This window comes from Numenius arquata, chromosome W (assembly GCF_964106895.1).
Source record: "Numenius arquata chromosome W, bNumArq3.hap1.1, whole genome shotgun sequence".
Classification (NCBI taxonomy): domain Eukaryota; kingdom Metazoa; phylum Chordata; class Aves; order Charadriiformes; family Scolopacidae; genus Numenius; species Numenius arquata.
The window spans coordinates 33,651,439-33,678,552 of NC_133615.1; the positions used below are offsets into that span (position 1 = coordinate 33,651,439).

The window sequence follows — 27,114 nt, forward strand, 5'->3', positions numbered from 1 at the left end:
GTCTGAACCAGCCGGAGCTGTATCCTCTAAAGTTAATAAATCAGCCGGCGGAGGCGGAAAATCTGAGTTAGCAAACACTTTATCGGTAGGGAGGAATGTTCTTAATGCTGTATATATGACATGCCACGTTACGATATTATCAGGATTAACATCATGATCAATAATTAGTCGCGCTTGCAAGCATTCTCCCACTTTCTGCCAGTCAGAAAGATCATAAGACCCGTTGGGGGGATACAACGGACAATGATCCCAAATCCATACTAAAAGCTGTACAAGCTTAAGAGGCTGTAACTTTAATCCTTGTTCCTTAACGATTTTCATTAAAAGTGCTTTATGTATCTGCTGCGCTTTCATCGCAGACTGCCCCATTATAATAATACCTTCCCCGGCCCCTCGCTGTGCTAACCTTATATCGTGCAGCGATGAGTATATAGGAGCTCCTTGGTGATCAACGTCTTCCGTCCGGCTCACGGGGGTACGCCACCGGTCCTTGATCACCGTCGTGCTGAATCTTTAATCCTGTTTGGGCGCCATTTGTGGCGTATGAAGAAATCACAGACTCGTAGGTCATGCAGTAAGCGAATCCAAATCCGACATCCTTTATTGCTACACAGAGAAACTTATATACACTAAGACACAAACCCACTCCCCTCGTAATGCCCAATCATGGACTTACAAAAATATTTTCTACCTTCTACTGAGCTTATCACAATAACAGGTACTCTGCTAACAGGACAAGTTTCGGTTCCCAGACTGTGTTCTGTTTTTATCAGGATGAGCTTCAGGATGTGTAACTTATGTTTCTCATCCTCCCCTGCTCTCAAGGTCGCTACTGGCACACACTGTTGCTCCAGATGCACGTAAATCTTAGCTGTGTGAGTGAACTTTAACTGAACCCACAATCAATGTATTGCAGGTGTTCTGGAGCTCCACCCTTCTCCAGTGCAGTCTGGATCAGTCCATGGCAAATAGTAGGGCTGTGTTTCCACCCCTGGGGCAGTCGATTCCAGGTATACTGGACACCCCTCCAGGTGAAAGCAAACTGTTGCCTGCACTCTGCTGCTAAAGGAATAGAGAAAAAAGCATTAGCAATGTCAATTGTAGCATACCACTTGGCTGCCTTTGACTCCAGTTCATATTGCGGTTCTAGCATTTCTGACACACAGTGGTGGTGTGACTTCATTCAGGCCACGATAGTCTACTGTCAGCCACCAGTCTCCATCAGACTTTCGCACTGGCTATATCAGGCTGTTAAAGGGTGAGCGAGTCTTGCTGATCACTCCTTGGCTCTCTAGCCGATGAATCAGGTTCTGAATGGGAATCGGGGAGTCTCGGTTGGTGCGATACTGTCAGTACAGCTACTGTCAGGATGCTAAACTAGGACAAAGAGTTGAGACTTGGGTCTGCTTGTGTGCTCCTGCTCTTGATGTGCTCTCTCTGCTGGCTTAACTGCTCTTTAGGGACACCCTGAGATAATGCCATCTGACTTAGGGCACATACAGTGGTAGCATAGCTGACAAATATAAAGTAGGTAGTGAGCTGAAGAAAAACGATCTATTTTTTTGGAAGGGGAAATGAGCTTTTTATTTGGGCCATACAGTGTTGAGAGATTTGGTATGCAGGATTCAATAAGAAAACTTTGGGATACAGTAAAATATTCAGAGGTGAGAAAGAGTAATCATCCACTCTCTAAGTTCCTCTCGCCAGCTGAATTTGGCATAAAGTTTCTGATGATGTCGATGTTACTGGAAGAGTGCACCTTTATTTGAGGGAATAAATAATATTCATTAAATTGGTTAGACTTGTAAAAATGACTTTTTTTTTTTTTTTTAAACCTGCCCTATTTGGGGCATAACTCTCTCTAATTTCATTTCACTAATTGGAAATTAAATGCCACAAAATAGCATAGTCGTGGTATGGGCCGGATTGGCCAATGGGAACGACACATGCTCTCCCCCACCTCTGTCTCCAAAGAGAGGAGAGAGAGAAAGAGATTTACGAGTTTAGAAAAAAACTAAACTACTTCAATGAAAAATTAATAAATTAATTAAATAATAAAAAAAAGAAAATAATGAAATATATACAATATATGCAAAACCATATCAAGCTCCCAGGATAATGATCGTGTCACCAGCAGGCACAGGGAAAAATCTCAAACTGGACCCAGAGAAAGACAGGAACTGGATTCTGGATCTGGATTCAGGAATGCTCAGATCAGGATCAAAGACAGATGAACAGACAGAGTCCTCCTCTCAAGTGCTCAGATACAACATGATTTGACGAGTCACTACTTAACACACACAATACTGTTTTGCTCAGTAACTATAATTCTATGGCATCATCATCCATCTGCTTCTTTCTTGATCTGGATGGCCCTGGAGTTGGACTTGCTATGGTTACTTATCTGTGATGCCAGATAATGGGAGAGTTTCACAGAGGTGTTAGAGGGGCTAGGATGCTGGCATTATTTCTCGGTAGTCTGGGATATCCTTTATTCTTGGTGGACAGCTTTAAGATTTTGAGAAACAAAGGTTATTATCTTCAGAATGGAGGCTTTCCTTCTCCTTGCAATGAGCTGGGATCTTTTAGTCATAGAATCATAGAATGGTTTGGGTTGGAAGGGACCTTAAAGATCATCCAGTTCCAACCCCCCTGCCATGGGCAGGGACACCTCCCGCTAGAGCAGGTTGCTCAAAGCCCCATCCAGCCTGGTCTTGAACACTTCCAGGGATGAGGCATCCACAACTTCCCTGGGCAACCTGTTCCAGTGTCTCACCACCCTCATACTAAAGAATTTCCTCCTGATATCTAATCTCAGTCTCCCCTCTTTCAGTTTAAAACCCTTACCCCTCGTCCTATCACTACACACCCTCATAAAGAGTCCCTCCCCATCTCTCCTGTAGGCCCCCTTCAGGTACTGGAAGGCCATTATAAGGTCTCCCCGGAGCCTTCTCTTCTCCAGGTTGAACAGCCACAGCTCTCTCAGCCTGTCTTCACAGGAGAAGTGCTCCATCCCTCTGATCATCTTTGTGGCCCTCCTCCGCTGGACCCATTCCAACAGGTCCATGTCCTTCCTGTGTTGAGGACTCCAAAACTGGACACAGTATTCCAGGTGGGGTCTCACGAGCGCAGAGTAGAGGGGTAGAATCACCTCCCTTGACCTGCTGGCCACGCTTCTTTTGATGCAGCCCAGGATGCGGTTGGCCTTCTGGGCTGCCAGCGCACATTGTCGGCTCATGTTGAGCTTCTCATCCACGAGCACTCCCAAGTCCTTCTCCTCAGGGCTGCCCTCAATCCATTCTCTGCCCAACCTGTATTTGTGCCTGGGATTGCCGTGACCCAGGTGCAGGACCTTGCACTTGGCTTTGTTGAGCTTCATGAGGTTTGCACGAGCCCACCTCTCAAGCCTGTCCAGGTACCTCTGGATGGCATCCCTTCCCTCCAGCATGTCGACTGTGCCACACAGCTTGGTGTCATTGGAAAACTTGCTGAGGGTGCACTCAGTTCCGCTTTGTCACCAACAAAGATGTTGAACAGCACTGGTTCCAATACTGACCCCTGAGGAACAGTCATGCTTACTTAGCCATGACTGTGCAGTATACAATGTAAACTATATATATATCTGTGGTGGTGCAACACCCACCCCCACCCCCCACCCTGTTTTGGCCACTCGGTACTCAGTGCGATTCCCCATCCCTGGGCCACACACCAACCTAGGGGATGTCAGGCATGAATTGCAAAAGATAAAAGACCAGAGCATTAAGGCACTCCCTTAACATGCCTAGCTCCTGCTTCCCCTATTGCTTGGAACTATGACTCCCTGACAACCTAGTACATCTGTACTTGGATCATGGCCCAAAGGGAGATGATATCAGAAGTTGCAGATCTAGCAAGTTCTGGACTTGCACAAATGGTGGAAAGTACCAGAATATTCCATCATCTGAGTTGGGCTGGAGTGAAAAAATACCTGATGAAAGTCAATTATCTCAGACCCTATAAGTAGCGTTTCTAGTGAGACCCTTTGAGCTCTCCTGGATTGCAGCGAGCTGTGACCAGCAAATCCCCTGAGTTGGGACACTGCTCAGGCAAACACAGAATCACAGAATCGTCATGGTTGGAAAGGACCTCTGAGATCACCGAGTCCAACCATACACACACAAAAAACCCCTACAATCTCGGCCACTAGAGCATGCCCTGAAGTGCACATCTACACCTCCCCTGCCGCAACTTCAGACCATTTCCTCTGGTCCTGTCATTATTCACTTGGGAGAAGAGGCCAACACCCACCTCTCTACAACCTCCTTTCAGGGAGTTGTAGAGGGCAATGAGGTCTCCCCTCAGCCTCCTCTTCTCCAAACTAAACATGCCCAGTTCCCTCAGCCTCTCCTCATATGACTTGTTCTCTAGACCCCTCACCAGCTTGGTGGCTCTCCTCTGGACACGCTCCAGCACTTCAATGTCCTTCTTGTAGTGGGGGGCCCAGAACTGAACACAGTACTTGAGGTGAGGCCTCACCAGTGCCGAGTACAGAGGCACCATCACTTCCCTAGTCCTGCTGGCCACGCTATTCCTGATACAATCTAGGATGCCGTTGGCCTTCTTGTCCACCTGGGCACACTGCTGGCTTGTGTTAAGCCGTCTGTCCACCAGCACCCCCAGACACCTCCAGGACTGAAGGTCCAGGGCAAGTCAACTCCCCATCAAGTCCCAGTTATTGCCCACTGAGGAATGCCAATGCATTGTGAGTATTTGCTCTAAGCTCGAAGAGGGAAATTTTAACTATAGGCTGGCCATTCTTTCATCCACCTCTCTATAAACACATTAGCTCTTACAAGTGTGGATGTTCTTATTTGTCCATGCACATGTAAAAGGGAGACTCGTTGACTCATTGGAGTCACCCGTTGTGAAGGGACCTTTAGTCCTAATAGTTAAAACTCAGATAGTAGGGGTGTGTGTAACCCCGTAAGTGTTGTGTGTTTGTATGTTTGTGCTTATATGTATATGTATTGATTTAGGATAACCTTATAGTAAGTTAGTATGAATCTTGCCATCTTCGAATCTGTAACTAAGTCACTGTTCAACTATTTTGTTAAATCATCTTGCAAATCCTTATATCAGTTAATGATTAAGTGCTGCTAAAACTTAACTCTTGATCTACCTCAAATCATTAATAAATTTGAAATTGCTACGAAATCATAACCACGTCAAATATTTCCATCCATGACAATATCTTAAGAAAGTTCATACAATTTCATAATATAAAGGCAAATTGGTACAATTAGGGAATGAGATTTTCCTAATAGGACCCATCTGAACAGCTGAAGCAGGTTTTGATATTATGATTGAAATGACAAAATTCAGTCTGCTTGGAACTAATTTTATCTAATTATTGTGATATATTGCTTATTTGGGATACAATGTTGGTAAAAGTTTCTTTTCCAGTTACTTTTATTTTATTGTATTATTTCTCAAACATGTGAAATCTGAGGTAAGCCTAGACCTTCTGTATGACTTCAGACTTGTAACACATATAAAGCTTTGTAGTAGTCCAAAAGACCTCTTTTCTTTAGTGTTATGTTTTGATGTTAGAATGGAAGGTTACTTACAAAATATTGTAAATCAGCATTTTTAAAAATATTATTTAAAAAAAAGAATTGGTTCTTGACTGCCATTTCCAGAAGAATTTTCACTTATTTTCTGAAGGCCTTTCCAATTTGAAACAAGTCTCCTAAGATGACTTTACCAGCTATTTAGTACTTAAACCTTGTGTCCTGGTTTGAGGTAAAACAGAACTAATTTTCTGTTTTGTAATTTTACTTTTTTTATCTGGGCCTCTTCTAACTAACTAAACTCTGAAATTAACCACATATTGTTCATAAACTGTTCACTCTCACAGTGATAAGACTTGATTATACCAAGGAATGGTATGCAGAGAGGCCCTTGCTTATACTCATTGCTATAACAACCAAGGTCAGGTAAATTTGTTATTTGCCCCGTTTGCCACCGTTGGTGGTATTTGCCACCACCCTCACACTAAAGAATTTCCTCCTGATATCTAATCTCAATCTCCCCTCTTTCAGTTTAAAACCCTTACCCCTCATCCTATCACTACACACCCTCATAAAGAGTCCCTCCCCATCTCTCCTGTAGGCCCCCTTCAGGTACTGAAAGGCTGCTGTAAGGTCTCCCTGGAGCCTTCTCTTCTCGAGGCTGAACAACCCCAACTCTCTCAGCCTGTCCTCATAGGAGAGGTGCTCCAGCCCTCTGATCATTTTCATGGCCCTCCTCCGCTGGACCTGTTCCAACAGATCCATGTCATTCCTGTGTTAAGGAAGGATATTTCACTACTCTCTTACAAGTGAAGTTAATCACTACGCCGGCAACAGAGGTTTTTGTTGCACCTAGTTATACAACCACTCTCTTATTGCTGCTAAACCAGTGAAAATTGAATCACCCATAAATCATGAGTAATATAAAATAAATCAAGAGCTTCCATCAAGGATCAGCTATAAATTGCTGAGATTTGAAAAAGTCAGCTGAGACCTAGTCTAAGAATTCTTATACCTCTCAGCATGCCTGAAAAACTAACTTAAGTCCTCTACTTTTTGCTCACTTCCTGCCTAATCAGTTCCTAATCAGCTCTAAAAGCTTCCTGCCTTATCAGTTCTTTTTAGACCCCAGTGATCTTGAATCCCAAATGCCACTAAACCCCAAAACTCATACTTAAATGCATGGCAAAGATGCCATTACTTATATTTACTTTTGATTTTTAAAGGAGAATCGAAAGTATCCCAACAACACATATTAAATCTACCTACATGGCATCTCTTTTTGGAGCAACTAGATTTTCCATTGTGCCATACTGGTGTTGATGTACTGATCCTGAAAGTCAATTATTTCTAAACAAGCCTCTCTATCCTGACTTGTATTTTGATGGATTCCTATAGCTTAACACCACACTTCCTATATATATTATACTTTCTCTCACTCATACTCCACCCCAACGTCTCAAAGATATAACATTTCACAGTTTTCACAATTAAATATAGAAAATATTGTTCATATATGAATTCAAATTTGTATTTGTTGTCTCATCAAAAAATACCCCATGAACTGATAAGGTGCAGTGTGCCTTCCAGTTCCTGTTGTACATCCCCCAGGGGCACTTGAAAGTGAATGAGACAAGGAAAGAAGAAGTGGTTTGAGATTCAGAATAGCAAGGGGGGAAGGAAGAACTGTTGAGGAGTGACTGAATCTCTGACCTGATGCATCAGCCACCACCTTCTCTCCCTATTACTATTTAGAAGTCTGGTGGCTGGGAATAGGAACATATGAAAAATGTGATCTTAATCTAGGCAATATCTGCAATATGTAATGGTGACACTGATTGGAAAAGCACCAGAAAAAGTCTGTGGTAGTAGATCTCCCAATGTACAAGCAATCTGCTAGCAGCAGCTGAGCTAAGAGCAAGCAGAGGATTTGGGGGAACAGGCAGGGCATCTCCTTTCACCCTTTCAGAGAGGAATGGTCAAATGGGAGAGGAAAGGACCTTGGGCCTTTTCCTTGAAAAATCAATAAAGATTAGTACCAGAGCGGGAAAAAACATGGGGCTTACTCAAAGATGTTATCTGAAGGAGTTCAGTGAAATGAGAACATCAGAGAGAAGTAAAAAAAAATAAATCCATTAAGCAGACAAAACTTGATCACTTTCTCAGAAACATGCTCTGATTTTGCATTTTTTAATAATGCACAGCCTAAAATATTATTGCTGTTGCTTCAACTGTTAACTGAAACAGAAGAATAACAGTCTGTGCTGAAGGCAGTAAGGAAGAAGAGAGCCAGGATGGTAGACTGGGTCCCTGACAAAGGTATGTGCTGTTATTTGCCATTCCTGGCAGCCCACCCAAGGAGAATGGGTGTGCTGTATAGCCAGAGGTGCTGAACAGATAAGGAGGTCTGTCAGGGAAACTTCCACCCTATGTTGCCTATCTGCAGCTCCCTCCTGACAACATACAGACTCTGATTTTCCCCACCTCTTCTCCTTAGGCTTTATTTTTGTTTGTTAAATTCTAATATCAGAAGCAGGGAAAGCTAAAAGACTTGGATAAGAGGATGGGGACAAACTGCTTCAGCAGAGTACAATAATGAGTGAGCTTAAAAACCTATATTCTTTCTCACCCCAAAACCTACCACTACCACCTGGTAATTACTTTTATATTTAGGAAAAAAAACGTTATCATTCCTACTGTGAGGAAAAAAAAGTTACTGCTAAAACTTATTGGGCAAAGTTCCACTCATTCATTAGTGAGTCTATACCATTCCTCGGCTGTTAGGGGAGGAAATTTCTGGTGCAAGCAAGAAGTTAGGTGAATTTTTATGAAGCTCTATCTTCTCTTTCAAGGGCAGAATTTATTCCATAAGGGTGTCTGAATACTCTGTCGGAGGAAAGAATTCAGCCTGGTGGTACTTATACTCTGCCATGCCTCCTTCATTTATACTCAAAAGAAAATGCTATATTTAAGACATTCCTACAGCAAACTTCAAAAACTTTCAAGGGATTTCTTAGACAACCCCCCTGATTTTAAGAAATGCAACATGTGAAAACTCAGGACCTACTCCTTCAAGGTCCTGAACACTCTCTTACAGGTGATTCTTGTGACTGAGCACTTGGGATACATTCAGCATCTCAAAACCTAAAGGTCCTTAAATAAGGGGCTAATAACATCAGCAAATGTTAAAAAAAAATGCAAACAGCTAAAAAGTCAAAACAGTCCTTCTCCCCATAAGGGAATTAATTAAAAAAACACCCCACAACTCACTTAAAGAAATGGAAAATGGTGATTTTTAAACTAAGCAAGATCTAACCCTCTTTGTTGAGTTAACCCCAGAAAATACCTATGAAAGCAGCAAACTTGCAGTGTTTAAGTTCCATAAAGTAACTGAACAACTCACAGGTATCAATGAACTGTATTAGCTGACAGAACAGAAGCAGAAAAAAGAAAGCACTGATATGTGAAACATTAGTTTCTAAGTAAAAGTTGGGCTTCCACATGCAAGGCTAGTTTGGAAACCATTTATTCTCCCTAGCAGCTGGGTTATTTTACAGATATTGGTCCTAAAAAGTTATGGAAACTTTGGCAGTTATCTTTCAATATCTTAAGGAAAGCAAATGAAGAGCAAAATAAGGTCAAGAACAATCCTTTTTTTAAGCCTATCTGTTAAAAATTCACCATCTGGATGAGAAGACAACATCTGTGAAAAGTAAACTGCGCTATTTCATTGCTTTCTAAGTTTTGCTTGAAAGCTATCAAAGATGACAAGGAATTACTGTTTAAACAAGACTGAGTAAGAGAGAGAGGGAGGAAGAAGACTGTGAATAAAGAAATACATATATACAGACCACCCACCAAAATCTGCCATGGTTATCTGATTCTGAATGCTATGATTAAATGCGTTACCTGGTTTTGATTATACCCGGTGAAGCTAGACAATGCAAGTAATAGATGTTCCTTTCTAACAATAAGGGCTGTAATTTCAGTGGTTCCAAATATATACGATTGCTCTAATACCAATAAATCCTCGGTATGGGTCTCTGGTTGGCCTTTTTGCACATTTTTCCATCTCTTATATACATATAAGGGGTTACTATGTGTGAGGAAAGACAGACGCATCTGAGAAAAGATTGAGCTTTCAATCCGGAAAGGATTGAAACATTCATTCAACATTCATTTCTGGACACCCAAATATACCTACACATAGATTCCATGTTAATCACTGCCTTAAAATAACTTTGATCATGATGTCATTCTGAATAATATCAACATGTTCATACATGGATATGCTGAAATCTCATTGGAAACTTCGTCTTTGTTTTACGTTTTGAAAGCAACATGCATTTGACAACATGGGCTTCCTTTTCTGGACTTCTGCTGATTGATTTTACAGCAAGTCATAAGACATGGCAGCAGGCAAAAAAAAAGACTTTTAAAAAAAGATAAATTTAATTTATACTCAAATTACAGTAACAATTACAGATGTTATCTCCACAGATATTCCAAAGGACACCTACCATGTTCTGCAGTCAAAGACTTATGGAGATGAGCCAGCAGCTCCTGAGGTAGTTGAAGTCAACAGAGTAACACCTATGAGACACCTCAAGGGATGTTCCCCTAGGAAGGTGGCACAGCCAACAGCCCAGCTGAAGTGCCTCTACATGAATGCACGCAGCATGGGCAACAAACAGGAGGAGTTGGAAGCTACCATGCTGCTGGAAAGCTAGGATATAGTGGCCATCACTGAAACCTGGCGGGATGAATCCTACGACTGGAGTGTGGGTATTGAGGGCTACAAGCTGTTCAGAAGGGACAGGCAAGGAAGGAGGGGCAGAGGTGTTGCCCTCTATGTTAAGGAATGGATAGAGAGTGAGGAGATGTCCCTAAAGCCCTCCCTGGGGTCAGATGAAGAGAGAGTTGAGAGCTTGTGGGTGAGGATTAAGGGGAGGCGAATATGAGGGGCACTGTTGTGGGCGTTTATTACGGGCCACCTGATCAGGATGGGGAAGTTGATGAGGCCTTTTACAGTCAGCTCAAAGTAGCCTCGCAATCACAGGGCCTGGTTCTCATGGGGGAATTCCATCACCCTGATATCTGCTGGGAAGGCTACACAGCCAGGCATGTACAGTCCAGGAGGTTCCTTCAGTGTATTGATGATAACTTCTTGACTCAGGTGGTGGAGGAGCCAACAAGGAGAGAAGCACTACTGGACCTAGTTCTGACAAACAAAGAGGGACTGGTGGAGGACATTAAGGTTGGGGGCAGCCTTGGCTGTAGCGATCATGAAAAGATGAGTTCAGGATCATGGGTAGTATGCGCAAAACAACAAGTAGGACTGAAACCTTGGATTTCAGGAGGGCTAACTTTGACCTCTTCAAGAAACTGCTTGGAGAAATCCCATGGGTTAGAGCTCTGGAAGGTAGGGGGGCTCAAGAGAGCTGGATGATATTCAAATACCACTTTCTCCAAGCTCAGGATCAGTGCATCCCTAAGAGCAAGAAATCAGGCAAGGGAAGCCGGAGACCTGCATGGTTGAGCAGGCAGCTTCTGAAAAAGCTCAAGTGGAAGAAGGAAGTTTACAGTGCATGGAAGAAGGGACTGACTGCTTGGGAAAATTACAAGAATGCCGTTAGAGTATGCAGGGATGAAAGGAGGAAAGCCAAGGCCTCCTTGGAATTAAACTTGGCAAGGGATGTCAAAGACAACAAGAAGGGTTTTTTCAAGTATATTGGAGGCAAAAGGAAAACTAGAGAAAATGTGGGCCCGCTGTTGAATGAGACAGGTGCCATGGGGACACAGGATGCAGAGAAGGCTGAGCTGCTGAATGCCTTCTTTGCTTCAGTCTTTACTGCTCAGGCCAGCCCTCAGGAGCTGCAGACTTTGGAGTAAACAGAGAAAGTCTGGACGAAGGAAGACTTCCCCTTGGTGGAGAAAGACCAAGTTAGAGAACAGTTAAGTAAGCTGGATATCCGCAAGTCCATGGGTCCTGATGGGATGCACCCGCGAGTGCTGAGGGAGCTGGCAGAAGTCATTGTTGGGCCACTCTCCATCATCTTCGAAAGGTCCTGGAGAACAGGCAAGGTGCTCGAGGACTGGAGGAAAGCCTATGTCATCCCAGTCTTCAAAAAGGGCAAGAAGGAGGATCCAGGAAACTACAGGCTGGTCAGCCTCACCTCCATCCCTGGAAAGATGATGGAACGGCTCATTCTAGGTGTCATCTCTAAGCATATGGAGGAAAAGAAAGCTATCAGAAGTAGTCAATACAGATTCACCAAGGGGAAATCATGTCTGACTAAGCTGATGGCCTTCTATGATGGCATGACTGGTTGGATAGATGAGGGGAGGGCGGTGGATGTTGTCTACCTTGACTAGAGCAAGGCTTTTGACACAATCTCCCACAGCATCCTCATAGGTAAGCTTAGGAAGTGTGGGTTATATGAATGGACAATGACGTGGATTGAAAGGAGGAAGTAGTTAATGACCTGCTTATGCACCTAGACCTGCATAAGTCTATGGGGCTGGATGGGATTCACCCAAGAGGACTCAGGGAGCTGGCGGGAGAGCTCACCAAGCCTCTCTCCATTATCTATCAACAATCCTGGTCAACAGGAGAGGTACCAGATGACTGGAGGGTGGCTAACGTGACGCCCATCTACAAGAAGGGCCGGAAGGAGGATCCGGGGAACTATAGGCCTGTCAGCCTGACCTTGGTACCAGGAAAGATCATGGAGAGGATCATCTTGAGGAAGCTCTCATGGCAAGTGCAGGGCAGCCAAGGGATCAGGGCCAGCCAGCATGGGTTTATGAAAGGGAGGTCTTGCTTAACCAACTTGATCTCTTTCTATGACCATGTGACCCGCCTTCTCGATGCGGGGAAGGCTGTGGACGTTGTCTACCTGGACTTTGGCAAGGCCTTTTACACCGTCTCCCACAGTGTTCTCCTGGAGAAGCTGGTGAATCATGGCATAGACAAGTGTACTCTTCACTGGGTAAAAAACTGGCTGGATGGTTGTGCCCAGAGAGTTGTGATTAATGGGGTGAAATCTTGTTGGTGGCCGGTCACCAGTGGTGTCCCTCGGGGCTCAGTTTTGGGGCCAGTCTTGTTTAATATCTTTATTGATGACCTGGATAAGGGGATTGAGTGCACCCTCAGGAAGTTTGCAGACGACACCAAACTAGGTGGGAGTGTTGATCTGCTTGAGGGTAAGAAGGCTCTTCAGAGGGACCTGGACAGGCTGGATTGATGGGCCAAGGCCAATGGGATGAGGTTCAATCAGGCCAAGTGCTGGGTCCTGCATTTCGGTCACAACAACCCCAGGCAACGCTACAGGCTCGAGGAAGAGTGGCTGGAAAGCTGCCCAGCAGAAAAGGACCTGGGGGGTGTTGGCGGACAGCCGGCTTAACATGAGCCAGCAGTGTGCCCAGGTGGCCAAGAAGGCCAACGGCATCCTAGATTGTATCAGGAATAGCGTGGCCAGCAGGACTAGGGAAGTGATGGTGCCTCTGTACTCGGCACTGGTGAGGCCTCACCTCAAGTACTGTGTTCAGTTCTGGGCCCCTCACCACAAGAAGGACATTGAAGTGCTGGAGCGTGTCCAGAGGAGAGCCACCAAGCTGGTGAGGGGTCTAGAGAACAAGTCATATGAGGAGAGGCTGAGGGAACTGGGCATGTTTAGTTTGGAGAAGAGGAGGCTGAGGGGAGACCTCATTGCCCTCTACAACTCCCTGAAAGGAGGTTGTAGAGAGGTGGGTGTTGGCCTCTTCTCCCAAGTGAATAATGACAGGACCAGAGGAAATGGTCTGAAGTTGCGGCAGGGGAGGTTTAGATTAGATATCAGGAAGAATTACTTTACTGAGAGAGTGGTCAGGCACTGGAACAGCCTGCCCAGGGGAGTGGTGGAGTTGCCATCCCTGGAGGTATTTAAGAAACATGTGGCACTTCAGGTCATGCTCTAGTGGCTGAGATTGTAGGGGGTCTTTTGTTTGTGTATGGTTGGACTCGGTGATCTCAGAGGTTTTTTCCAACCATGCCGATTCTGTGATTCTGTGACAAATTCAAAACCCGCCTGGACATGTTCCTGTGCAACCTGCTCTAGGTGGACCTGCTTTGGCAGGGGGGTTGGACTAGATGATCTCCAGAGGTCTCTTCCGACCCCATATCATTCTTTGATTCTGTGACCTGAGAAGTTAGAACAGGCTGAGCAAAGTTTGATCAAAGAAAGCAGCACAGCAGTGTGACTAGGATAAAATGACTCATCTCTGCTGGGTTCTTATTAAGAGAGTAGCATTTAGGATGAAGTAGCTTATATAAAGCACAGTCACTGCAAAGCCAGACAATGGGAAAAGAGGACTTCTCTTCTGATTCCTAGTGAAGATCTCCAGTATCCTTTTTGCTGATTAAGATATGTTAGATGTTTCAGTTTGGGCTACAGATTATAGAACAGAATCATAGAATCATGGAATTATTTAGGTTGGAAAAGACCCTTAAGACTTGGACTTGATTAGTCCAACCATTAACTTCTAGCCCACCACTAAACCATATCCCTAAGAGCCATGTCTACATGTCTTTAAAATACCTCCAGGGATGGTGACTCAACCACTTCCCTGGGCAGCCTGTTCCAATGGTTGACAACCCTTTCAGTGAAGAAATTCTTCCTAATATCCAATCTAAACCTCCCCTGGCACAACTTGAGGCCGTTTCCTCTCATCCTATCACTTGTTACCTGGGAAAAGAGAACAAAACCCACCTTGCAAAAACCTCCTTTCAAGTAGTTGTAGAGAGTGATAAAGTCTTTCCTCAGCCTCCTTTTCTCCAGGCTAAACAACCCCAGTTCCCTCAGCCGCTCCTCGTAAGACTTGTGCTCTAGACCCTTCACCAGCTTTGTTGCACTTCTTTGGATGTGCTCCAGCACCTCAATGTCTTTCTTGTAGTGAGGGGCCCAAAACTGAACACACAATTCGAAGTGCGGCCTCGCCAGCTCTGAGTACAGGGGGACGTTTACTTCCCTAGTCCTGCTGTCCACACTATTTCTGGTACAGACCAGGATGCTGTTGGCTGCCTTGGCCACCTGGGCACACTGCTGGCTCATACTCATCTGGCTGTTGACCAACATCCTGTCCTGGGTTGTGAGACACAGGACTAACCTTTCTTCTAATGCTCGGGAAAACTCCACTTTTAGAAGACTCTAGTGTCTGAATTCATGAAAATATCTACTTTATAGCCAGCTAGGCTCTGTGGGATTCAAGGTCTTAGTGTTTTCGAGGTGCAGCAAGGCCTGAGCATTTGACCCAGGCTGGCCAACAGGATTATTTCATACCATGAACGTCACATCCAATATAAATTAGAAAAGTTTGCTGCGTAGCTCTCTCTCCCTTGATGCCGGTGGTCCAGACCACTCCTTGCCCCAGTGCCGGACCCCTGAGGCCTTCCTTTCCTCCAAAGCCATTGCACTCACAGTGTCTGACATCTGCTGTCCACTGCTGGGAGTGCACAGCTTCTTACTGATAGAATTGGCTGAGTATAATTCTTGTATATCTGATATCAGTATCAGGATTAATACTGATTCTTTAATATTATTGTTAATTATTTAGTCTTATTCTATTAAATCTATTTATATTTCAACCCTCATGTTTCTTTGTGTTCCCTGATTCCCCTTTCTGGGTGGGGAGGGGTCATTGGGTGATAGAATAATTGTCTAAATGACAATAAATTGTTATGGGTTTTCTCAAACCATAACAAATTTGGTGCCCAACGTGGTATTTTTAACAAATTTAGTTCCCAACCTAGTATTATAACAAATTTGGCACCCAACGTGATATTTTAACCAATTTGGTGCCCAAGGTGCTATCTTAACAAATTTGGCACCTAATGTGGTATTTTAATGAATGTGGTGTATAACATGGTATTTTAACAGTTTGGCATGCGGCGTGGTATTTTAACAACCTTCGTACTTAATGTGATAGTTTGCACTTAATTTAAATAGTGCTGGGAGAATCAGAGGCCTTGATTTGAGAGTTCTGAAGGATTGAAGTTGTAAACAGATTTGGTCAGATTTGTAAAACAGTCATTATGGATCTGTTGGAGTTGTTTCAAAGGACTGTAGACAGAGTTCTCTGGTATCTATGTGCAGCTGTATGTGGGCAGCTATGGGAGTGGTGCAAGAGTTTGTTGCCGTTTCTCATTGGTTTAGGGCAGCTTATCATTTCTAAATGTGGAGTTAAAAACATTGCCTTGTTATTTTGTGTATTTTGCTATGTTTGCTTTTGTAATTGTTCTGTTTTTTTTGTCACATGTAATTGCATCTCTTGAATCACCATGGTCAGACTCATCTCGGGATGGGGGGAGCTCATTTTTGGGCATTGCACATAATTATACCTTGGGTTATATTACGGGCCATTTAGCGAGGGGGGGGGGGATATCTCTTGAGGAGTTGTATGTTCTGGTAGTGTCAATAGTAACAGTTTTTGAGAGTTTGAAATACTCTTGGAATGTTTTGGTCATTGTGCTTATGTTGTTAATTTTTGCGGGCTTGTTCTTTTTTATGGGCTGGATTTGCGATAGAGGGAAGCGTCCGATAGAGACCCCACCAGCCCCCCCGACAGACATTGCTCCTGTAGAGGCCCTGCTGGCCTCCCCCACAGTCAGTGCTCCTGTGCAGACCCCTCAGGCCCCTGTGGCAGATGTTGCACCCGTGCAGACCCTGCCAGTTCCTGAGGCCCCACCACCCCCCCCGACAGACATCGCGCCTGTGCAGACACCGCTGGTCCCCACAACAGCCACTGTAGCTGTGCAGACCCCACCGGCCCCCCAGCCTGTGCAGACACCACCAGTCCCCAGGACAACCACTGTGCCTGTGCAGACCCTGCCAACCCCTGCGACAGACATTGCACCCGTGCAGACCTCACCAGCCCTCCTGACAGACCCTGATCTTATCCAAACCCTGCTGGCTCTCATGACAAGACCTGCAGCTGCAACAAGTACTAAATCTACTTCGACCTTGGTGATGGATGATGCAGCTGACCTACAGACTCAATCAGTGCCAGTGTCAGTCAACCCTGTACATAAGAGGAAACGTGCAGTAGCATCAGATAGCAATGGTGAATCAGGGACATCAGGCAATACAGTAACAGAGGAAACTACTCGATCATTAACCCTAAGTGAGCTGCGAGACATTCGTAAGGATTACAGCCATCAGGAAGGCGAGCAAGTGATTCCTTGGCTGCTCCGATGCTGGGACACTGGAGCTGATAGTTTGGACTTAGATGGTAGAGAAGCCAAGCGGCTAGCACCATTGGCTAGAGAATCGGGTATTGACAGAGCTCTTGGAAGACCACCACAATCCCTCACCCTCTGGAGGCGACTCCTGTTAAGCGTGAGGAGCAGGTATCCCTATAGGGACGATATCATGTACCACCCATCCAAGTGGACAACTATTGAGAGAGGTGTGTCGTGGTTTTGGCCAAATTTACCAAAACCAGACTGACAGATGTCCCCACCCTCCCCCTCTCCCCCCCAAAAGAGGAGAGAGGAAGAGAAAGAGATAAGGAGATTTAGAAGTTTAGAATGAACTAAACTACTTTAATGAAGAATTAATATTAAAATAAAAATAAAGAAGAAAATAATGAAATAGATACAATATATACAAAACCGTATCAAGCTCCCAGGATGACAGTTACATCACCGGCAGGCACTGGGGAAGTCCCAGGCTGGACTCAGTGACGAATGGGAACTGGATTCCAGCTCTGGAGTCAGGAACACACAGATCGGGATCAAAGGCAGATGAACAGACAGAGTCCTCTCCAGACGTCGGTCATTGCAGGAAGAGGGCTGACCCTTTGATCCCTCAGCCTTTATACTGAGCATGGGGCAGATGGGATGGAATACCCCTGTTGGTCAGGTTTGGGTCACCTGTCCTGTCCACTCCTCCCCACCGATGTGACCCCTCTATGTTTTTTCCGTTTCCGACCCCCTAAGGGGGCAAATAACAAAATTGGCCGACCTTGGTTGTTATGGCAATAAGTATAAGCAAGAGCCTCTCTGCATACCATTCCTTGGCATGGAGCACAAACATTGGTCTTATCATTCTGAGAACGAGCAGTTTTCTCCACAATATGCCGTTAATTTCAGAGAGTTAGAGGAGGCCTAGCTAGGATGTAAAGTTACAGAACAGAAAATTGGTTCGGTTTTACTTCAAACCAGGACAAGGTGTTAAGAATCTGAGGGAAATAGCTGTGTGGGAGATGATTTTCAGCGATTTGGACAACCTGCAGACATCATTAGATCCAGATGCACTCCAAATTACTGGACCCATTTGGCACAAGTGGGTACTGAGTGCACCAGCAGCATATGCTAACGTATTGGCATTATTTTGCTGGAGAGACGATGAGGCACCGACAGTGGGTGATATGGATGCTCAAATGCAGCATTATGCAAATAATCTTCTTTCTGCCCCACAGGCCAGTGTCTCAGTGTTGAAGAAATCATTTGGCAAGGCCAATGTCTCAGTTAGGGATAAACGCTCCCCTATTAAACCTGGTCGAGAGAAACAAAGCACACCATGACACATCCTGTGGTCTACCCTGCGTAATCAGGGAGAAAACATGAGGAATTGGGATGGAAAACCTACTTCAGCTTTACAGACATGCATATGTGAGTTGCGGAGTAAGACACTCCCCCCCAGGGGGGATTCTTCCAGGAGAAGTGCTGCTCCAGTTTTCAGAGAAAAGTCCCCCAGAAGGCAGAGATGGGCTTCGGAGCCTGATTTACGATATGCAACTGTCATGGATGGAAGTGGTGGGCCCTCGCGTCAAAACTAGGGTTGCCCTGCCTCCAGCCAGGAGGAGGAGAGGGATAATCGAGTTTACTGGACTGTGTGGAATCGATGGCCTGGCACATCAGAACCACAGAAGTATAGGGCCCTGGTGGACACTGGTGCACAGTGCACCCTAATGCCATCAAATCATAGAGGGGAAGAATCCGTCACTATTGCTGGAGTGATGGGAGGATCTCAAGAGCTGACTGTATTGGAGGCCAAAGTGAACCTAACTGGGAATAAATGGGAACAGTTCCCCATTGTGACTGGCCCATATGCACCATGCATTCTTGGCATAGATTACCTCAAGAAAGGGTATTTTAAGGACCCGAGGAAGTACCGGTGGGCGTTTGGTGTAGCGGCGGTGGAGGCAGAGAAAGTAGTGCAACTGTCTACTTTGCCTGGCCTGTCAGAGGACCCTTCTATTGTAGGGCTGCTGAGGGTCGAGGAACAAAATGTGCCCATTGCTACTACAGCTGTGCATAGGCGACAATATCGCACTAACCGAGATTCTTTGCTCCCTATTCAGAAGTTGATTTGTCAGCTGGAAAGCCAAGGGGTGATCAGTAAGACTCGCTTATCCTTTAATAGTCCCATATGGCCAGTGCAAAAGCCTAATGGGGAATGGAGATTGACAGTAGACTATCGTGGCTTGAATGAAGTCACACCACCATTGAGTGCTGCTGTCCCAGATTAGTTCAGCTATTAGTGTCTTTATTGCTTCTTCATGTTTGTTTCTAAAATCCCACGGCTTTCTTTTCTGTAATAGAGAATAAAGGGGTTGTGCTATAACTGAAAATCCTGGCATGTTTCCTCCAATATCCTAAAGTTCTGAGTAGTCGTTGCAGTTCCTGCCTACTGTTAGGCATTTTTGAATTTTATAGTTCCTTTAGTGTATCCAGGGGTATAGCGGCACTCCCAGCTACCCACCAGGTACCTAGAAATTTCACCTCTCTACTGGGTCCCTGGCACTTGTTGCACTTCGACCTCTGCATCGTACAGTGCTTGCCAAACTTGTCATGTGGGACTCCACACAGCAGCTTTCCACTTCCGATGGTTTCCTACAACAAGACAGGAGCCAATAGAGCATAATGCCTTTCACCTTTTGATAACTCATTATATGGTGGTGCCTCTTGGGCACGAGCCACCTCCTCAGGAAATGCTCCAAAATGTCTCCCTTCTGGCCAGTCCATGATCTGGGTGGTTGGGTTTCCCCATTTAAGCCTGTTGCATGATCAACACCACCCACTTATTCCATGTAGCATCAGTTGCGTGATGTGTAGAGGGGACCTTTCCTTTGAACATTGAGTCCAGCACAGGCAATCGCAGTGCCAAGAGAAGCTCTGCTTTTGTACCAACAACTTTTGAAGCGGTTCAAACCCCCTTATGTGCTGCTAGTTTCTCGTTTTCAGATGGGGTGTAGACAGCTTCTGATCCTTGATACCCCTGGCTCCAAAACCCTGGAGGTCGACCTTGTGTTTCTCCTGGTGTTTTCTGCCAGAGGCTCCAGGTGAGACCATGCTCCCCAGCTGCAGTGTAGACTACATTTTGCACAGCTGGTCCTGTACAAATGGGCCAAAGGACTACTGCACGAACCATCTCCTGTTTGATTTGCTCAATGGCTTACTGTTGCTCAGAGTGCTGCTCAAAAAAGTTCTTCTTTCAGGTTACTTGATAGAGAGGGCTCACAAGCTGACTGTAATCATGAATATGCATTCTCCAGAATCCCACAAGGCCTAGGAAAGCTTGTTTCTTTCTTGTTAGCTGGTGGGAACATAGTTGTTATCTTATTGATCACATACATAGGGATGTGATGATGTCCATCCTGACATCTTACTCCTAAGAACTGGATCTCCTGTGCAGGTCCCTTGGCCTTGATTCTTTTTGTGGAGGAACCAGCTTTCAGAAGAATCTGAATTACTCTTTTTCCTTTCTCAAACACTTCTGCTTTGATGTCCCACACAATGATGTCATCAATGTATTGCAGATGTTCAGGGGCATCACCCTGTTCCAGTGCAGTCTGGATCAGTCCATGACAAATGGTAGGACTCTGCTTCCTGGGCCAGTCGATTCGAGGTATATTGGACACCCCTCCACGTGAAAGCAAACTGTGGCCTGTACTCTGCTGCCAAATGAATTGAGAAAAAATGCATTGAAAATCTCAATTGTAGCATACCACTTGGCTGTCTCCAGCTCATATTGGAGCTCTAGCACGTCCAGTATGGCAGCACTCAGAGGTGGCATGACTTTGTTCAGGCCACAATAGTCCACTGTTAACCTCCACCCACTCTCAGATTTTTGCACTGGCATATGGGACTATTAAAGGGTGAGCAAGTTTTGCTGATCACTCCTTGGCTCTCCAATGGATGAATCGACTCATGGATGGGAGCCAGGGAGTCTCAGTTTGTGTGCTATTGCTGCCAGTGCACCATCCTGGTAGCAATCAGTACCTGCTGTTCTTTGACCTACAGCAAGCCCACAACAAAGGGATCTTCTGTGAGACCAGGAAAGGTAGACACCTGTTTAATCTCTGTATTCATGGTGGCTACACCAAAAGCCCATTGGTACCCTTTTGCATCCTTGAAGTACTCTCTCCTGAGGTAGTCTATACCAAGGATACATGGGATCTCTGAGCTGGTCACAATAGGGTGCTTTTGACAGTTGTCCCCTGTTAAGCTCACGTCAGACTCCGGACGGACAACAAGCCCCCCCGTCACTCCAGAGACCCAGATGGGTTCTGTGCACCTATACCCTGATGGCACCAGCATACACTGTGCACCAGTGTCTACTAGAGCCTTATACTTCTGTGGGTCCAATGTGCCAGTCCATCAAATTCACACAGTCCAGTAAACATAGTCATCCCTTTCTTCCTCTTGGCCAAAGGCAGGGACCCCCTATTCCTGGTCAGAGTATTCACTGCAGTGCCAGACCAGAGGTCCCCTCACCAGAATCAAGGAAAGCAATCTCAGACCTTCCATGTCTGGGGAATCGCTGATTGCCTTCTTCCATCTCAACAGCAACTAAACTGACAACCTTCTTGGGTGGTCCCTTCTTAGCAGTTGTCTTTCCCTTCAGTTTGCATACATGGGCTTCCAGCTTGAAGGTGGGCTCTCCATCCCACTTCCTCATGTCCTCCCCCTGGTCACATGGGAAGAACCTGTTTTTCTCAGTTGGGAGCTTAAGGAAAGGGAAGGATGCACCACACAGTCATAAAACCTGACCAATTAGCGTTAACAAAGACAATAACCAGAAACAAACCTGGTCAGTCACACTAACTGATGGACTATCAAGAAACTGCAGGCAAACCTTGACTTTGCAACTAATAAAGATACAAACCTGAGGATCCAGGATGTTGGAAGGTGTCAGTGGAACTATTACAGCTGAGGAGGAAATGTGCAGGGGAAGGGGGAGCAGGAAGGAACAAAGAGTGGGATAGATAGAAAAGGGTATAAAAGGGGCTGGTCGCATGTAAACCAGGGCTGGTCAGTACAGTTGTCTGGCTGAGCCATGTGCCTAATCACCAGTCTGTCCTATCTTCTTATTAAATCTTTTCTTAACTCTGTCTCTGCATAATCTCACTCTATCCCGTGTGTATGTGTGCTGCAGGACTAAGTGCCAACTACTGGTGAGACCTGTGTGTGAGTGAAAATTGGTGCCAACTACTGGAGTCAGACCAGGGGTGTGCATGGCCGTGGCCTATGGTGCCAGCTACTGGAGCAAGTAGGGGTCTTTAAATTCCCTTGTGTCACAAAAATGAGCTACTGGAGAGGGGGTAAACCAGTGTGAGTGAGGAGAGTGAGAGGCGCAGCACTGGCAGCTGGAGCAGGACTATATGTCACAATCTGTGTGCTTGGTGCCAGCTGTTGGTGGGGAGGGAATGTCTGTATTTTTCCCAAAGCAGGTGTGCATGGGAGTGTATGCATGTATTCACTAGCAAACTTCAGGCTGGACTGGGTGAGGGCAGGACTTGTGTTCAGGCTGGAGTATCAGGTGGATAAGGGTCTGTGCTGGTATGCCCAGGGGGACTTGTGAGTGTGGAGCTCATCTTTGCTAGCGAGCATCAAGCTGGACTAGCTAGCAAGTAGGGGACCTGTGAAGCAGGTAAGATGGCCGAGGATCCAGGCAGAGAGAGGGGCCCATGCCTGTACTTGAAGGATCTGCAACTGTGCACGTGCTCGTGAATCTAGAGTGTGTCCTTTGTGTGCTTTCAGTAGTGAACTTCTATCTCTGCCAGCCAAAGAGGAGGAAGGGGACTTGGCTGGCTACGTTTATGTTTTATGTGAGTCCTGTAAGTAGGTGCTGTCAAAGGCAGTGCCTTGTCTGTGACAGTCTGTGTAGCTGGCCATGTCAGTGTCCTCTGTGTGTGTGTGTGTGTCTGGGACAAGTGCTCAGATTCACTACTGTTTGAACATGCAAATGGGAAAGTGGCAGCTGCATCCCTCAGCTTGGACAGAGACATCAGGTCTCTGGGCTGAACTCTAGCATCCAGGCAGGAGGGAGCCCTGGGCTAGAGCAGCTGGAAGAGGTGGCCATGCTCATAACATCCTGTCGCGACGGAGGGAAGACAGGGACACTCAATATGAGTGATCAGCAAGCTTCGTTTATTGAATAGTACAGCCGTCTTTTATGCTTCGTTATAATTAGCTAATACATATTCTGCAATACATCTTTCTGATTGGCCTGTCCTCCAAACTTCAACCCCACCCTTAGTTCCTTCTTTACAGTTACTTTCATCCTCTTTTCCCATGCCTGAGCAGCTGCAATCTCCCTGTTATCATACAACAATTACAGTCAAGGACAGGGTGTCCTTGCCAGCTCAGCAGTTACGGGGGCTGAATCCGATGTTTCTCAAGTTCTTGCTCGGCCAGCTGGATCATGTCTACGCGACCCTTCTCAGCTAGCCAGTCTCCCACAATTCCCCCGTTTTTATTTTGGGCAAGTAATACCTTTTCGGTGACTTGTTCAACTTTCTTAACTACACATCCCAGTATTGCACGTACTGCTATCAAAATCAGTATAATGATACCAACCCAACGAAGACCTTCCTTAATTCCATAATTATTTGCGTGGTTACATTAGATTGCTTAACTGCCCAACAAGCAAGCTTCTTTATGTTAGCTAAAGCATGTGCGGTCCCAACAGCGGGGATGATAGAGGCGACTACGTTAGTTGCTGTCCCCCACAACTCCACATTGTCATTACAATCAGAACCTAGGGTAGAAAGAGATCGTCTATTTCTAGTATGATATCTGAGGGTATGTATATCTGGAGCAAACAGTGTTAGTTGGCCCAGATAGCAGGGGCCTAGCGTAACATTAAGGCTATTAATTATGCATGATGCAGTTTCAGACACCTTGTCTTGGTTAGTACAGTTGCCTGTAAAGAACCCTTTCATTACAGTGGCTAGATGCTCAGGGTCTCCTATAGGCGCGCCAAACAAACAGGTTCGAAAGGGATCAGTAGCCGAGGCGAGGGACAGACAAAAGGAGGTCTGCCCTGTTTGGTTGGCCCACGTGACCCACATGTTTTTAGTTGGTTGAACTTCGTGGAGGCTGACGGCAGCGACGCCGCCCGCATTGCCGTGGGGTCCGTTGGCGAGGAGGCATAGTAGCAAAACGACGACACAACTCCCCCCAATCCAGGGGACTGACCATCCACAGGCGGGGGACCTTAATGCCATCCCCGCACACTCTGGTCAAGATTTGTGATTGTTGTTGCCCAAGGATTCTGTTAACCTCCCTGGTGATCTTCCAGCGCACCCTTGCTATGGTCTTTTGCTCCTCGCTTTCATACAATCGTGCTCCTTGGAATTCTGCAAGTACCATTCCAGGTCAATTTGCTTTATTGGCACCCATATTGTGCTTGGCGGGGTGCCATCCACCTGTAGGATTCGGCACCGACCCTTCCTGATCAGATCTGCTAGCGTGGCAATTTTTTCCTGTATTGTCCGCTGTGGTTGTAGCGGAGGGGCTATCCATTCCAATACGATAGTGGTGGACCCCTGCTTCTCCCCCGTTTTTATTTTTTGCTGAGTTAAGGCTGCCATAAGATACTGCTCACCACATAAAACAGTCAAGTCAATGGGCAGACCTTCAACACGCCGATGCGTGGAACGCATAGTTACCATAGAAGCTATTTGTTGCAGCGTTTGTCTTTGTTGCTCAGTAAGCTGCACTGGCGTTGCAGGATCCGTTCCGAGGCTTCCGCTTGTGGCTGGCCGGAGAGGAAGGGGTTGTGCGCTGCTGGGTAGGCAGCCGCTTTTTGTGTCAGCGCGGGGCGGCTTTTCCCGCTGGGTCGTCCGTTTCCCGATCCAGCTCGACGACAGGCAGCTTCGTTGTGAGTGTCTGATCGACAGTTCTTGCACCACACGGAGCTGGCATTGCAGTCCTGCCTCATGTGTCCCGCGACGCCACAACGGAAGCACCGCAAACGAGGTGGGCCGTGGGCATTTGACCGCCCAGCGGAGGTTTGCAAAGGAGCAAGGGCTGCTAAAACCTGACTCTGCGTAGCCTGCGCGTGTTCCTTTAAACTATTCCCTAGCTCCTTTACTGCCTCAACTAACATTGCCTGTGGCCCCACCGGTACCTGTGCCATTCTTTCTAGTCCTTCCTCGATGGTCCATGTCCCTGGCAATGTAGCCAAGATGTTACGCGTGGCCGGATTACTATTTTGTATAGCACACTTCTTTAGTATAGTGCCTTTGAGATAATCGGGCACCCCGGCCGCCTGTATGGCGTTTGCTACTCGATCGATAAACAAACCAAATGGTTCCTCTCTTCCTTGCTTAATACCCATATATGAAGGGATTTTTCTTTTTTTTTTTTCTTTTTTTTTTTTTTTGCTCAGCTCAGTGTTGCAACGGGGCGTTAGCGACTGCCCGCCACGGCTTTATCAACTTTTTGGCTGTTTTATTATCGCATATAACTTCGTCAAGCAATTTATTCCCATATTTACGCCATTCCTCGTGTTCAAAAACCGTATCTGGATTATCAAAGCAACCTCTCGCTACTCCATACGCTAATAACCCAGGCAACTCCCTTTTACAATCTATACCCTGAACGCTCCGCTTTTCTAAAAAGCATTTGAGCAAATCGTACGCCGCTTGTCTATTCATACCTTCGTCAGCGCTGTTGCAGCCTTTGCAAGACCTCGGCGGCGCGTGGCCGGCGGGACCCTCTATAGGTGCTCCCGGGCGCGGGGATTAGTCCCTTTCACCGGGACCCTCTGTAGGTGCTCCCGGGCGCGGGGATCCATCCCTTTCACCTCCTGCGCTGCTTTCAGGACCGGTACCCAGGCTCCGTCGACTCGTGGCTCGCAGGTTCAGCCCTCTCTAGGGTCCCTGTTCGGGCGCCATTTGTCGCGACGGAGGGAAGACAGGGACACTCAATATGAGTGATCAGCAAGCTTCGTTTATTGAATAGTACAGCCGTCTTTTATGCTTCGTTATAATTAGCTAATACATATTCTGCAATACATCTTTCTGATTGGCCTGTCCTCCAAACTTCAACCCCGCCCTTAGTTCCTTCTTTACAGTTACTTTCATCCTCTTTTCCCATGCCTGAGCAGCTGCAATCTCCCTGTTATCATACAACAATTACAGTCAAGGACAGGGTGTCCTTGCCAGCTCAGCAGTTACGGGGGCTGAATCCGATGTTTCTCAAGTTCTTGCTCGGCCAGCTGGATCATGTCTACGCGACCCTTCTCAGCTAGCCAGTCTCCCACAACATCCCTTAACACAGATCATTCATATGCTACTCATATCAGTAATCATAATGTATCTGACACTTGTGGAAGCTGTCAGTCATCATGACCGATGGAAAGTAGATGATGCACAAAGAAGATGAGACAATGGCCAGAAATAGGTATACACTGATAAGACTAACCTTGAGCCATATCCTTAGTTACCAACTAAGATTCTAATCCAATTAGTGATGAGCTTTCCCTTATCTAAGAGAATTTATGGTTTGTTTGTCTAAATGTATAAAAGCATGTAAACCTAAATATAAGGCGTAATTTAGCCTCAGTGCTTCTATTCTCCCCAAATATATGTTCTCAGTTAAACAGCAAACACTCTAATTAAATTCATGTTTCAGAGTTTGCTTTGACACACTCTATTTTTAAAGAAAGTAATTTTACAGTCAGTAAGAAATTCTTCAATACCTTTAAATTAAAAAAAAAAAAATCACCGTTTTAGAGCCAAGGAAAATATTTAGACAAAGAGACTGAAGCATCCATATAACCAGGGCTCTTTTTGCTTTAGTGACTAGGCTTTCAGTCATACCAACTAACACTTAACTATTTTCCTTTTTAATGCTGCAAGATCAGTGCATGAGCACAGCAAAAGCAACGCGATCCATTCCTTCCCTCTACCCCCCTCCCCTTCCTCTCCCATTCTCTGCCTTCCCCCCACACCTGCACCCGCAGAAGAACCAGTGTAATCTGTCTCACGGGGTGCAATCTGCTGGTTTTATTTTTCTCCCAACCCAACATGCTGGAGTAACAGCCATTGTACCTGAGATTTATTTGGCGTGCCTGGAAGTGGTGTGAGAGATGTGGAGGTAACACGCCTCAGTCACTGACCTTCCCACCTGGGAAAAGGCATAGCCAAGAACAGGTCTTCCTCCCCCTTTCCCCGATCCCACAATGCAAAAGTTTCCTATGGTAGGTGTACTAGGGGCTGATCCTTGAGGCCAGCTGGGCTGCCGGCTCTTGCCAGGGCCCCCTCAGGCTGTAGCAGAGGTGCCGCATTG

At 45.9% G+C, this 27,114-nt stretch overlaps 1 protein-coding gene across 1 annotated transcript in view; it reads left to right on the plus strand.

The window, feature by feature from the left end:
- The window catches only part of LOC141476593 (macrophage immunometabolism regulator-like), an 81,600-nt gene that overhangs the window by 20,677 nt on the left and 33,809 nt on the right, over nucleotides 1-27,114 (plus strand). The gene's annotated exons all lie outside the window — the stretch shown is intronic.